The sequence below is a fragment of the Microtus ochrogaster genome, chromosome 18 (assembly GCF_000317375.1).
Source record: "Microtus ochrogaster isolate Prairie Vole_2 chromosome 18, MicOch1.0, whole genome shotgun sequence".
Lineage (NCBI taxonomy): Eukaryota > Metazoa > Chordata > Mammalia > Rodentia > Cricetidae > Microtus > Microtus ochrogaster.
The window spans coordinates 60186854-60198523 of record NC_022020.1 but is presented as its reverse complement, the minus strand read 5'-3'; the positions used below and the strand labels follow the sequence as shown (position 1 = coordinate 60198523).

General features: G+C 50.0%; 1 protein-coding gene across 2 annotated transcripts in view; it reads right to left on the bottom strand.

The window, feature by feature from the left end:
- The window catches only part of Zbtb7c (zinc finger and BTB domain containing 7C), a 298672-nt gene that overhangs the window by 73779 nt on the left and 213223 nt on the right, over positions 1 to 11670 (bottom strand). Inside the window, exon 1 of one of the 2 annotated variants that reach the window (XM_005356276.2) lies at positions 8038 to 8100. The exons of the other annotated variant lie outside the window; for it this stretch is intronic. The gene's annotated coding sequence lies outside the window, so the exon portion shown is untranslated. Of the gene's footprint in view, positions 1 to 8037; positions 8101 to 11670 lie in introns of those variants that run through there. 2 annotated transcript variants of the gene reach the window in all.

The window sequence follows — 11670 nt, the reverse complement described above, 5'->3', positions numbered from 1 at the left end:
ATTAAAGGTGTGCACCACCACAGCCTCGCTGGGAATTAAATTTTAAAAAGCATAAGTGACCAACACATATTTTAAAAAGTGTTCAACATCCTAGCCATTAGGAAGCACAACCTTAAACCATTTTAAGATTCTATCCCCTACCTGCAGTCCTAATGGCTAAGGTCAAGGAAACCAATAACAGCAAAGAATGGTGTTCGGCACTGGTGGTGGGAGTGTAAACTGGTACAGCCACTATGGAGATCAGTATAGAACATAGGGCAACCAAACAACCCAGCTGCACTGCCCCGGGTTTGTAGCAGGGTAACTTAGCACAGAGATGCTTGGGCATTGGGCTTTACTGCACAATTAAGCAGAAGGGCTAACAAATTGCAACAAATTGCAACAGGCAGAAGCACTTTTTGAGCAATCTGCCTAGGGCCAAGCTACAGTGAGGAAGGGTAGAAAGTAGGGCTTGAAGACAAGTTTACAGACAGAGCTGCTTTCCTCTGCCAGGAGTTCGGGTCTCCCTGACTCTCCGGCATCTGAGTCAGAGATGTCTAAAATCGCACCTGTGGGAACTAGTCTCAGGATGGCTCACTGCTTAAAATGTGCTGGTACATTATTTGAGGGCAGGCACTGAGCTTTGGTTGATTTGCTATTCATAGAACAGGGTTGGGAAACGTTGGTGGAGGAATGAATGCATGGCGCTCTAGGCCGCTACTAGATTTATTAGTCAAATAAGGTAGGGAAAGTTCTAAAGCTTCCCAAGGGAGTGGACAGACTACCACGGGGAGGGGACAGAGAAGAAAGTGGCCCCAAGTCTAAATTCTGTCACATCACAGCTGTTGACACCCCCAGACCAGCCAGAGCAACTACAGTAGATCATGTGGTCCTCTGGTCCCTGTCCTCAGAGAGCGTGACTCCGAGCATGTAAGTTCCATTTCATAACTCCTGCTCCAAGAAGTTGGAACAATGGTTCTCCGAAATGTGACACCCTGAATGGTCAAAGCTAAACTCCAGGGGCTTCTTTCTATTCAAGGGCTCTGGGCTGCTCAAAGTGGCAGGAAACTCCTTTCACTCACAGCTTGAGCCAGCTGTGCCGACCCCTCTGGAGATAGAGCCTAAGCTACTGCCATTTAAGAGGAGGGAACCAAGGTGCAGAGGATCCTGTGGGTTCTTAAACCTCATCACCATCACCTGCAGCCTGGTTGTCACCGATGCTTCTTCTGCCCTCTCTCTCAGGTGGGACCAGCACCTGCCAGCTCTTAAAAGGCTTCGAGATCGACATGTGGTCAAGGCTGGGGCCGGGGAACTAAGCAATGGTTTGAAGGGACAAAGCCTGCCCCAGCTTGTCCATGGACCACACCAGCCAAGTTCTAACACAGCGACTCCCCCAAGGAGCTCCTGGCATCCCTTTCTAGTGCTGAGGTTTGGCTCACAAAGCCACAGCTTGTCTAACAGGCTGCACTCAGTACGCTCAGATGAAAGGCACGTTTTTACAATTTTTGGTAGTATTCAAATAAAGCGGTTCCCTATACCCCAGGTCTCAGTTACTTCTGTTCCAAGAGAGTCAGCCCTCCCATCATTCCCAGCAATTGCAAAAATTGTTTCATTGCAGACCTTAGATGGTACTGAAAACAGAGCACCCAGCCACACAGAAATCACAGAATTGTTAGGTAGAAACTTAGAGGGGACACTTGGCATGAGTTCAGAGGAAACACTGATAAATAGGACATCCCAGAGGGCAAATGGTTCTCAGGATAAATAACTATGGCAAATGTGGCCGAGCTTACTCCAGACTTAAGGACGTTGCTTCCTTAGACAAATAAACCCTTGGTAAATAGGATGGCCTCCAGGAATGGAGGGAGGCACACACCTGTAATTCCTAAGACTCAGGAGGTTGAGGAAAGAGGCCAAGGCTTCATAGACTACATAGCACCACTCTCCCCATCTCAGAAAACAAAACAAGACAAAACAGAGAAAACAGGAAGACTGCAATTGAACGATATTATCTAGCAGTATTGAGGTTGTGGAGAAACAGAAGTGTGCTCTCTTACATTGCAGATGGCAATGTGCAATAGGGCCACCGTGAAAAACAGCCCAGCAGTTTCCCAATGTGACCAGAAATTCCACTTCTAGGAATACACCCATGAGCATGAAATACACCCAGGGCCACACGAAAGCTTATACACAGGTGACCTTTATAAGAATGTGAAAACAACCCAAATACCCTTTAACTGGAGAGAAGATAAACCAATGCAGCAGCTCTGGGGCAGGTATACTATTTGGCGATGAAAAAGCAAGCAAGTGTCAATGCATGCTTCAAGTAGACGCCTTTGGAGAACATTGCATGAGATAAAAAAAAATCACAAAAGCTCACATATGATATCATTCCTTCTATGATAATGTTCAGAACAAATTAGTCTAGAGAGACAAAAAGACTGCTCCATGTGAAGGGGCAGTGACTGCTAATGGGCACAGCACTTCTTTCTAGTACGATAAAAAGACTCTAAAATAGATTATAGTAATAGTTGGATGACCTCTAAATATAAACTAAAAGATCAGTGAACTGCACACCTTAAGTGAATAAAGTATATGGATGTGAACTATAATTTAGTGGAATTGCTATTCAAAAACAAAAGCACACCTGTAATCCTAGCATTTCAGAGCTGAGGCAGGAGAATCGGGAGCTGAAGAACATCCTCAGCTACATAGGGAAGTTGGGAAGAGCATGGGCTACACGAATCTCTGTCTCAGAACCAAAGGCAAACACTCTGAAAGGTGGCTCAGCAGTTAAGAGAACTTGTTGCTCTGACAGAGGACCCGGGTTTGGTTCATAAGCATCTCTAACTCCAGTTCTAGGGGATCTGATGCCCTCTTCTGTGTGTCTGCAGGTCCCAGACCACATGTGGTATACATGTAGGCAAAACACGCATACACATAAGTATAAAGTAGATGAATCTTTAAAATCCAGACCAATCCATCCACATCACCACTTCCAAATCTAAAAACAATCCTTTAAAAAATTCCTATTTCTAAGCCGGGTGGTGGTGGCACATGCCTTTGATCCCAGCACCCAGGAGGCAGAAGCAGGTGGATCTTTGTGAGTTCGAGGCCAACCTGGTCTACAGAGCTAGTTCCAGGACAGGCTCCAAAGCTACAGAGAAACCCTGTTTCGAAAAATCAAACCAAACCAAACCAAAATTCCTATTTCCGTTCTGCCTCCTAGAGGTGGCCTCTGCTACACTTCTCTCATGTCAAATGAAGTGTCAACAGGAGCTGGACCCACTTGTCCCTTCTACAGTGGCCTATACTAGTAGCTTCACAAAGGTCACTGGGATAATTGGTTATCTCTGGATAACCGAGTAGCAATAGCTGTCAGAATCCCAGCATGATGGTTCATCAGGAAAAAGTGTTTCCCGACACCTTGATGGTCTGAGTTTGATCCCAGAAATCTGCATGGAAGGAGAGAATCAACTCCCTAAATTGTCATATCACCACACATAAGCTCTATGGCATATTTGTGCCCTCTCCCAGATGTATGCATGCACACACATAAACAAATATAATAAATTTTTTTTTCGAGACAGTATAATAAAATTTTTAAGAGGAATGGAGAGAATCCATGAACAAAAACCCGTGGAAGTCATATATGTGTAAATTCCCACACATATGTAGGCAATGCAGACATTGTCAAAGGTCAAGGCAAGTCACATGATATCACTGGGAGGGTCATGTGTTTGACTGCCTTTAGTTTGTATGTAACTTGGAAAAGCTCACAGAGATTGCACACCTTCTTAGGGTACTTTTCAAGTTTGGAATCAGAGTTGTTCTACTCTGTTTGTTCTGTACATGGATCGCTTATTGATCAGTGTCCCCAGATTCCTGTCTTAGGACCAGCAGGCGATGGCTGAGTTCCTGGCTCCCTGAGTATCTGTCATGTCTTAGGTGGAAGGGAGAGGCACACAGCAAGGGCAGGATAGAAAAGTGAACCTAGATGGATCCACACCAGGCCCAGATGGAGGGACCCTCCTGATGGAGCGAAAGCAAAGGCCACCAGAATCCCTCCTTATCCAAGGCCAGGATCAAGCCGCACAGAGGGAAATCATGCTTCAATCCCAAAATGGCATCCACAAAGATCAATTCTCTCTCCAAAGGAATTAACTCCTTGCACTCCATCACAGTACATTGGGATTGATCATTTTCAAATTTATTAAGTCATGACATGCAGAATGTATGTTATCAAAGGCTGGTTTCATCACGCCATCCTCCAAGTTGTTTTTTTTCTCTTTCCTTCTTTTTTCTTTTTTGCTTAGTCATGAGAAGTCTAGCAAGTTAGAAATCAAAACAAAAGCTAACACACACACACACACACACACACACACACACACACACACACACACGGTGGGAGAGAGAGAGAGAGAGCCCTTCGTGGAAGTTTCTATGTGGTGGCTTCAGAAAGGAAAACACATCTCTGACTAATATGAAGGAGACTCCAAATTGCTCTTGGCAACAATCTCTCAACCCAATTCCCCTCCCTCTATTCATCTCCTCTGTTCCCAGCCAAAGGAAAACAAACTGAACAGCCCTCTCCCTGGCCCAACCTGTGGGGCTGCACGGCTGAGCAGGGTTGAGCCAACAAACATCCCCATGCAATTATACACCTGTGTAATTGCTGTAAACACAGGACAGCCAGCCGGGTGCAAGCCGCACTTGTCGGGCCAGCCATCTCGATATTAGAAAGAAAATGCCTATATTCTGACAGTGGGCTATCAAAACAGAATGAAATCTGATCCAGTAGCCTCAAGCTCATATTTTTTTCCCCTTTAGGAAAAAAGAAGATGGCAGAAAAAGCAACTATCATCCTGGCCAGAATGCTGGGAATTCCACTGAGGCACAATCCCAGAGCACCGCCCAGCCTATCTATCAGCCTGTGGTCCTCCCAGAAGTGACAGTTACAGGTGGCTATCATGCCATTTGAGATGGAAGGAGAGTCAGCAAACCAGGTCCTGAAACATGTATGGCTGCTGTATCTTCCATCTGACATCATTCTATTAGGACAGATCCATCCGGTCAGCTAACAAAGAGGGTAGAGCATCAGGAACACAGTTGATGTAGAATCTTTTCAGTTAAGTCCATAAGCCTCCATGGTAGGCTAGCATAAGCTACTCTGGTTTTACTACCAAGTCCTGTGACGGTGGGCAAGCTTGTGTCCGATGGTAAATGTCAAGGGCTTAAAACAGCTCGTGAGCCCCGAGAGTGTGGGATATACCATCCTGGCTACTGTGGGACATGACTGGTATCTCAGGAGTGTTCTTAGCCAGCCTGGTACTGCTCCAGAGAGAGGCCAGCACTCTCAGAAGTTGCACGGGGCTGCTTCTTCATCTGTCCTTGTCATGTCTCAAAATGACAGGCTCATTTCAGAACCCACAACCGTAAGCCAGAAACCAGCTAAACAGCAGGGGCTCCGTTCTCTTGCTGGGCCTTCAGGTCAGGGATTGATCATGCTGCGTGCACTCTTTGGGCCAGAGACAAGTACTTGTGACTGGCGTGGGGACAGTTGTTAGTCCAGCTCCTGTTACCACCTTCCTCCCTGCCCTCTCCCATCCCTCCTCTTCACCCAGGCCTCCTATGACATCTTCCCACCCACGACCTTCCTTACTCAACCAATTCCCAGTGAGAGCCGGGCATTCCTGGTACTACTCCCACTGGCAGAGGTCAGGGCCTGGCTGATTTCATTTACTGAGGGATGCTCAGAATTTATCATAGTGCTCAGAACTGCACGGCACACAATACAACAGCTACTGAATTGGTCTGACTGGAAAAGAATCTAGTTTTAAAAAATAATTAATCCTAGCTGTAACATTTACATACTATCTTACATTATACTGTAACTGAAACAATCTCCTCAATTAGAGCATAAGGTTCTAAAAAGTAGAGGAGATGATGGGTAGCTCTGAATTCAGGCTCGTGGATGGCTTACTTCATCCTTGTGAGCCTTGGTTTCCTCATCTACAAAGTGGATCTAATGATTCCAACCCAACGGGGCTGGCTGAGCCCAGGAGAAGATGTGGACGAGTGTTCTCTGGCACACTGTGTCTCTCTGAGCCCCACCTCTTCCTTTGGCCTCCAGTCTCCACTTTATCTGCAATGCTGAACCTGACCAGGCAGGTCAAGGCTCCTTCTCTGCAACCTGCAGGCCTTTGCTCTCTAGGTCTCCTTACATAAAATCCCTCCCCTATGCCCTCTGCTTTTTTGAAGTCTTTTCTGAATTCCTCTGCAGTCAGCGAAGAGCCTTCACGTCTCTGGGTTTCATTTAGAGCTACCCAAGGAATGGCTACTGTCTCATCCTAGGCTCCCGAGGGGAGGATGGGGGAATCCAATTCTAGAATTCTGCCTTTCTCAGCAGGCTTCCAAAAAAGTCTTGGGTGCTCTGTGTCTACCACTTATAACAAGTGTGCCACCTCCGTGGGGGGAGGACGGGGTCTACAGGACCCGCTCAGTAGAGATGTCCACAGTTCTGAGTAAAGGACCTTGAACTCCTCTGTTGTCTCCAGTGTGACTCTGGAGGGTGTTTCCCACCCAGGTTCTCACCTGTAAAATGGACTGGATCCGGCTGGGGGTGGCTTGGGGGAACTTAGGGAACAGCACCATAGGGATGCCATTCCTGACCAGAGAGAAAGTGTAGCTTTCTTCTCCTCAGTTCATGGTGGGCTTTAAGGGGTCATAGTGCCAGTACCCAGGCTGCTTTTAATTCCTGGAACTCCACCCAGAGGGGGTTCCTGAGACTCTCATCAGTGAAAACAGGGGAGGAGTGGAGCTAAAACTTGAAGCTTTGCAAGTTTGCCCCTATCCCGCAAGCATCTCTGCCACCACATCCACTCCCATCCTCGAGCGAGCCCTTTCCAAAAATCCTTCTGATCTGGAGAAAACTGCCGAATGACTGATCACTTCCTTCCCATTTTAAAATTCCGCAGTTAAAGACGTTTGGAAGTGGCATGGCCCCAGCCAGCAGCGGAACTACACAGAGCCAGGACCAGCTGCTAAACCAAGAGGGTAGCTGCCCCTTGCTTGTCTGTCCTCCAGGCAGCCACAGGCCAGTCAGCAGAAGCCAAGATAGGAGTCTGTCGCCTAGGGAATCCTCTCTATGAAGCATGAAGACTATGGGATCCAGCACTGAGACGCTCCAAGCAGGGCTGGGCTGGGTGGTAGGCCACTCTTTCTTGCATCCCGCCTAAGCCAAGCCCGGGGACTCAGGTATTGCAAGGGCGGGCGACAGAGGGCAGGGAAGGTGAGGGGCGCGCGGGGGCGAGGGGAAAGCTGGGGACGACAAAGGCAGGAGACTTATGAGAAGGTATCCCTGTTTGCCACACCGCCAGAGCTGTAAGACCCCATCTTGACTCATAGACCAGAAAGTTTTCACCATCTGCCCGCTTAGGATGGAGGGCTGGGCCGTTCTTCCACTTCTTCAACTCCAGATAGGAGCTCCAGGTCCCTGATAGTACACCCTCCACTATGCTTAAGGATGTCTGTGGATCCCCCTTTATTTCTCTGCTCACGTCCTGGGACCAAGAGTTCTGCCAAAATGCCATGGTTTTGTTCCTTAAGTTTTGCATCTGATAGTTGGGCAAACCAACTTGATTTTTTTTTTTAAACCCGGACGCGGAGTGTGCAGTTTAAACTGGTCGTATTTGTCCATAACCGCCTTTAGCGGTCTCAAAGGAAGCTGCCAGGAAGGGAGGCCACGGGTGGTGCCGCAGAGTTCTCCAGGTTCTGTCCCAGGTTGGGCCCCCACACCTTCGCACTCTCATCCAGCAAGGCTAGTGTGAGAAACGACCCAGCCGCGGTGCCTGCTAGCGCCAGCAGGAGCCTGTCCGTGCTCGGAGGCGCCACCCGGGCTACCGGGTCCCCGCCGAGCTAGGCGCCTGCCTTGCTCCCCCCCCCCCCCCCCCCCCCCCCCCTCAGCCGGCCTCAGTCCCACCTCCTCCCCACGGACCCTGCGTCCCGGAGCCCTGATCACATCCCCTTCCCCGCCGACCAAGGCCTCCGCAAACCCACCTGGCCGCCCCGGGGACGTCGCACTCGTGCCCGGGCCGTGTCCTGAGCTCCACCAGGGTCCGAGGTTGGGAGTCCACGCGGCAGCGCTGCTCCGGGAGCCTGCCGCTGCCAGGGAGAGGTTGTCATTGATTTGCGCTGGGCGAGTTAAGCCATTCCAGGAGTGGTTTGGAGCGAGCACTCCCACCCCTCCCTTCAACCAGAAGTATTTGGCAGCCAGCCCCTTTCGTCCACCTGTACTGTTAAAAGCGGGACAAGGACCAATTGCTCTAGTGGCTTTTTCTACATTTCTTTAGAATACATAAATCAACCTTTTGGGGAAGGCAATACAGAAATGAAAGCAAGGGCGGTGGAGTTTTTCTTTCCTCCTCTCTTCACCCGGGTCTCTCCCCCACCCCACCCCACCCCACCCTTTCTCTAATATTTCACAAAAAGCTTTACCACTTATCTCCAGGCAAGGGAGGCATTTTATTATTATTGTTTTATTCAATCCTCTGTGTCTGTGTTTTATTTTTAGAGGCAATTTTGTTTCCATTTGCCTGAAACCTGAGCCCAATAAAATTACTAGAATTATATGTTTTCTCCTTAAAGGGTCATGATTGTAACTTAACCAAATCAAACACTGTATGGCAATCACTCAAACCACAAAAAAGGGGGGGGGGTGCCAGTGGTAAGCATGGAACTGCAGATCCTGGGGTCGTTGGGCCTGGCCTGGGTGGGGTCACGAGGCCTAAAGGGGCACCCATCACTCACCCTTGCCATCAGCTAGCATTCACTTCACAGTCTGACTCAATGCCATCCACTTGGGGTGGGCTGGCCACCATCACAGAGGTGTGGCCCAGCACCCTCTCCCCAGTCTGCCACACCACACCCTTTTTGTAAACTGCCATCTGGGAGGGAGTCTCTGGCTGGCTGACTCCTCAGGACTCCTTCTCTAGAGCTGCCTGGTCACCTGGGGGAAATGGCTATTAACTCTTGAACAGCTGGCTGTTCTCAGGAATCAGGGAGGAGCCAGGGAGAGTCCTTGTTGACCAGACCAGATGTCCCATGTGTCACAAACCACAGGAGACCCTGCGATGCCTGGCCTTCTACATCACTCTTTCAATGGCAGGCCAGAAGCCCTAGTATATCCTGCAGCCAAACCACAGGAACCCACAAAGAATTAGCACTGGGGCTGTGAGCTGCAGAGCCCCCCAGAAGATGCTCCCACTAAAACATGTCTGTCACTCCTGCCTAAAATCCATATTAAATTCATGTCCTGTGTAGAACCCATCCAGGCAGGCATATAGAAAGGGTCTCTCTGGAGTTCTGGCAGAAGCCAGAGCGCTCGGGACACAGGTTCCCATGGAGCCTGGAATGAACTTGTCAGCTTCTCCAAGCAGCCCAGGAGGCGGTGTGAGGGATTGGGTGATGAGGGGAGGGGAGGGGACGCATCATCAGAGCAGGTAACTAGTCTCCAAGATCAAGTGAGTCTATCCATTATCAAAATGGCATACTCCTGGGAGAAAACCAAAGAATGAAAAGTTTGCCCACAAAGTCACTGGTTATGTAAACATATAACCAGGGAAATTGCGCTCCACTCCCAGACCCGGGCAGGTAAATGGGTCAAAACAAGACCCCAGTGGAGTTGGGTACTCATCCAGAAATGCTCCTTGTGTGTATGTACCCAAGCTTTGCCTCAGCAGCTGCAGGCAGGAGAGTGCAATGGGGGCCACAGGTGGGGCAGCACTGGATGGGGGATGGGAGGATGGGAGAGTGTGGGGCAAAGGGCATGAGGCACCAACTCCTAAAGAGCAGGGTGTGACTTCTACAGAGTGCCAAGGGACCATGGCGGGTAGAAGCCAGGCTTCTGTGCACAGGCAGGCCAGAAGTTTATGCAGCTGTGGGAAGGCGGGCATGTGGGAGGAGAGTTGGGGAGTGAAGACCGGGAGGGGGAGTCCCGGGCAAGTAGACAGCTGGCCTGGCTCTGAGGGTCCTCTTACTGGGTCAGATAGTAGGTGGGGGGTCTAAGGGGTAAAGCCAGTTCACAGACACAGTTTCAGGACAGGGTAGGGCCTGCCTTTTGGAGGACAGACATAGGGCGCCTTGGAGCATTTTTTTTTTTTTTAAAAAACTGGCTGAAGCGGGGGCGTGCGAAGAGGGTGGGCAAAAGTCTGCAGGAGGGCTGATGTGGGAAGGGGTGGGAGAGGGGAGGTGGCTGCCTATCCCAAGCAGCCCTTTCTCACAGGACTCCAGCCAGCTTTGAAAGGAGTGTCTGGGAAGGCCAGAGGGTGGTGCCAGGGCCACCGAACTTACAGCCAAGAGCCAGGAGGAGAGCTGGCTAATGTCCAGTCTACCCGCTGGGTCCTGTAGTGGACAGTCGGTGTCATGCCTCCCTCCCTCTTAATCACTGTGTGTGCCCTGCTGGGACACTCCCTTTGAAATAGCTTTGGGGAAAAAAAATGGGGAGTACCGCCCCTTTAGCCTTACTCTGTGCCAGCTGCCTCCTGGGAACGGGAACATAAATAAAAGCAAGCCAGAGAGGGTTGGTAGGCAGAGGGGCATAGGGAGGCTCCCAAACTACCCACAGAAGGGGCTCTGGGCAGGGCAGACTCTAGACCTGTGATTGCCCATTTCCTTGTAGGCTGGTTCCTTCCTCCTTCCTGCTCTCCACGGCCCCTCCCTCTTACTCACACAGCTCTTTTATTCTCTCCCTCCTGCCCTCCATCAGTTGGTCCCCCACCCCTGACTCCTGCCATGTCCTCCCAGGTCACGTCAGCCATAGCCCTGGCAAGCAGGCTGGATGCACAGGCGTGTCGACTCTTGCTGGCCCCAAAGTCACTTCTAGCAATCTAGTGACGCAAGGGCTCCTACCTCAGACACAGGCATGGGGCAGGGTATGTCGAAGCTCCACAATCAAATGACCTGCTGTCCTTACAGGAAACCCAGGCAGGGCCTGCTTGTCACTGTGATGTGGCAACATAGACAGCTTCTATACATGGGCCACACGGGAGCACAGTGTCCATACATGCAGACGTAAGGAACAAGACACATACCCAAGCTATGCCCAGGGAAAACACGGCAGAACGTTTGTCAAGGGCCTACTCTCCCATTCAGACCTCACATGGATGCCATGAGGCAGCTCCTATTGCCTCACTGTCATACCCATGGGGAAACTGGGGCTCCAAGAGCTCTTAGGACCTGCTCAAGGTCACAGCATGATACGTAATAAAACTGGTGGCCACACCTTGGTCTCCACGGCTCTGGTGCCCAAGGGCTGCCCTGGATGGAGTCCAAGCCCTAGATCTTTGTCTAGGTATACTGTTTGTTATCTATAGAGCTGGGCTTGGCTCATGTGTGCCTCAGTTTCCCCACCTGATGAACATGAGTGCAATGTCTCTTACTGACCCCAGAAGGTATTATTACACAAAAGATTGGACTTGGCTGTAGCCCTAGAGAATGCCCTTGTGACAGGAACTAGTGTCACTCAAGCTGGGGATGAGTCAACTTTCCTGTCTCTGTCTCCTTCTTGGCCCCTCTTTGCCCATAACCAATCAGCCACAAGCTATTTCCACAACAGATTACAAATCTCTTCTAGCTACCCCTTTGGATTCCCAATGTCACCCCCCCCAAACCCTCACAATCACTCTATTGAGA